Source organism: Bubalus bubalis, chromosome 3, assembly GCF_019923935.1.
Source record: "Bubalus bubalis isolate 160015118507 breed Murrah chromosome 3, NDDB_SH_1, whole genome shotgun sequence".
NCBI classification, from domain to species: domain Eukaryota; kingdom Metazoa; phylum Chordata; class Mammalia; order Artiodactyla; family Bovidae; genus Bubalus; species Bubalus bubalis.
The window spans coordinates 153,087,855-153,091,142 of NC_059159.1; the positions used below are offsets into that span (position 1 = coordinate 153,087,855).

A 3,288-nucleotide genomic window follows, 5' to 3' on the forward strand; every position below is an offset into this window, starting at 1 on the left:
TGATTAAACTGATGCTTGGTGAGGTTAAGTCTTTTGCTAAGAACTGGGAGGTAAACCCACAGTTGATTCTCTGACTCCAAAGTCCATGCTCTTTTAATTTCCACTTCATGCCTGGCTGTTTATTAAACTAATGTACAAGGATGAACATAAACACAAAGTTAAACATAAACACAGTTATTTGGCAATCACTTGTCAGAGTATATAAATGAATGGTTTTCTCACAGTTTAATAATGGACATAAATAGGCACGAATCATAATTTCCTATTCTCGTATTGAGCCACGAAATATCCAGCAGATATCTTATATCTTATCTATTTCAGTTGTGAAACGACTCTTACCTTGGCTACAGTTGGAATATCATTGGAAATATCTTATCCTCCTTAGGATCTTTGTTCAGCAATCACATACTCAGGATATCAAGAACAATTTTAATATGCAAAAATTTAGGTGATTTTGGGATGGTGCTTCTGGAATGTTCTTGATGGGAAAAGTTCAGTTTAAGGAGAACCTTTATTCTCCATAAGGAAGTCCAGAGTCTTCTCTTCATATACTGTAATTGGCAAGACTTCTATCTTGATCTAAAGATTGAAGAGTTTGCATTGTATAAGCTAGCTCACTCTAAAATGAGTTTGGATATACTTTATAATGTGATGTGAGTTTTGGCTGAGCTGAGTTATCCAAACATTTCCAAGTGCTACAGTTGATGCAGGCAGAAAGGGAAAAAAATTCTCATGATTATGCTGAAGGATGACCTTCTGGGAACTGAGCCTCTCTTTGAAATGAGAGTTAGTCATCTATAAATTGTTAGTGAAAGAGCAATGACCTCTTCGCGAATTTGAAATCCCCTTAAAAACTGTACCTTTTTATTTTGGAATGTCATCTTTGGGTTAAAAAAATCAATTGCTCCCATTCCCAACAGTTCTCTCATTGCAGTATGCACTATGGAGAGCAGACTGAGAAAGACTGAGACAGTAGCAGCAGTGATTAGCCTATGATCACATGGAGTTCTCCCAAGAGCTCAATGGGAAAATTTCATCCATTAAAAATGGCAGTATAATGAGACTGATTAGGGTGAGGCAGGATGAAAATAATAACTACTGTATTCTGAAATGGGATGACACCTCTTTTTTTTTTTTTTTGAAGAGCTTAATGCATTTTTGCAAAATTAAAAAAATTCTAAAGAGGGTAGACATATTAATATATTTATGTAGCTTTAAATCAATTATAAATTGCTGATGCCTGCAGCAGAGAGTCAATAAATGAATAGCTCAAGGTTCCACAGCAGAATTAAAATCTCATTTCTTTTATAGTAGTAAAAATGGGAGGCAGCATTTCCTCCTGTGACCACAGATGGGGGAGCTAGTGCTGTGCAGGCTGGTGTTTCTTCTCTGATCTGCTCTCAAGCAAAGGGGCCTCTATTTGGTTCTGATATTTGATGCCATTAAGGTGAAGGCTGAACTTTTCTGATAATGAAAACATTTGTAGCCCATTTGTTTATAATGGCCATATCTACCTTAATCTTCATTTATGTCTTTTAACTGGAGAGATTTACAATTTCCTCTAGCCTTAGTATGGCTTCTTCCTGAAGTCCTTCATCTGGTCGGCGGCACAGTCATGTTTCCGTGGAGTTTCGAAAATGGTCTTCAGCAAAAGCAATCTTCCTTTGCTATTGTACCAGCTATTCAATCTTCCTCTTTAAGACTCCCTACTAGCTCCCTGCTGCTTTCTAAATCAAGCTGTGATTTTCCTGGTTTATCAGCCTCTCCATCATGGGGTTTAAATTTGCTATTACAGATTTTTTTTTAATAGTATCTTCTCCAGTGCCCAAATACATCATCTTCACTTCAGAAGGGTGGCCTGGCAGAGTCCACAGTTAGTGGCGCATGCATCTGCATGAGTATGGCATGGGTAGGGGAGATTGTCTATAGCTTTTTTGCTTCTGCGTCCATGATTTTCAAATGACTACAGTGTCTGTAGGTTGCCTGGATATTACTTTGTTCTGAGTCTGTTGTGCCAGCAAGTCTTTGTCTACACAGGGGTTATGGTTTAAAGAAATGAAACAAACCAATGCAGTCTTTGACTATGTTTTTCACAAGATCAGAAAATATGATAATGAAATTACACTGAATCCTATGAGTATATTAGGAAAGGCTTTAGTGATATATGTATGAAAAGTGAAAATGGATGTGTTAGTTGCTCAGTCGTGTCTGACTCTTTGAGACCCTATGGACTGTAGCCCACCAGGCTCCCCTGTCCATGGGATTCTCCAGGCAAGAATATTCCCTTCTCCAGAAGATCTTCCTGATCCAGGGATCAAACCCGCATCTCTCTCATTGCAGGCAGATTCTTTACCATCTGAGCCCTCAGAGAAGCAAATATGTATATGTCAGTCAGTCAGTTCAGTCGCTAAGTTGTGTCCGACTCTTTGTGACCCCATGAATTGCAGCACGCCAGGCCTCCCTGTTCATCACCAACTCCCGGAGTTCATTCAAACTCACAACCATATATGTAGTTTAATATAAAATTGATATGTATATTATAAAAAATTTAGCAGTAGGTATAAGTTGAGTTACTAATCTCAGTTCTCTATCCCCCTGTGCTAGTAACCTGGCTTCATGCCAGGTGGAGTGTTAACCCTACTTCTTGATATGGGGCTTGGGAAACAGATTGCTTTGACCAGTGGGATTTTAGTGGACATGATGCAAACAAAGGCTTGACCTGTGCTTGCACAATTGGACTTATTTACTTGAGCTCCCACTTTTCACCCAGAGAAGAACATTCTTTGGATAGCTGCTGATCCAATGACCACAAAGTGAAGTGAAGTCTCTCAGTCGTGTCCGACTCTTTGCGACCCCATGGACTGTAACCTGCCAGGCTCCTCTGTCCATGGGATTTTCCAGGCAAGAATACTGGAGTGGGTTGCCATTTCCTTCTCCAGGGGATCTTCCCAACCCAGGGATCGAACCTGGGTCTCCTGCATTGTAGGCAGAGGCTTTTACCATCTGAGCCACTAGGGAAGTCTCCCCAATGACCATGGGAGGCATGTAAAACAAACCTGGTTCCAGATTTCCCTTAGAGTCAAGTCCAAATGACATCAGCCTGGATCAGATGAATTCCAGTGAACAACAGTCTGGTGAATGAGAAATAAATGCTATGCTTTACACTGCTAAGATTTTTTTTTTTAATCTATGAAGCAGCAAAGTGACTGATACACATGTAAAAATCTGTGGGAAACATTAGTTACAAGCATCTTGTTCACTTTCAGGAGAGGCATGCCTGGTAGCTCA

The 3,288-nt window shown here is 39.8% G+C and overlaps 1 non-coding gene across 1 annotated transcript; it reads right to left on the bottom strand.

Annotated features, from left to right (window-relative positions):
• Positions 1 to 2,945: 2,945 nt before the first annotated feature.
• Positions 2,946 to 3,018, bottom strand: TRNAC-ACA. The gene has a single exon. It is a non-coding gene; the product is annotated as a tRNA-Cys (tRNA).
• Between the last annotated feature and the right edge of the window lie 270 nt (positions 3,019 to 3,288).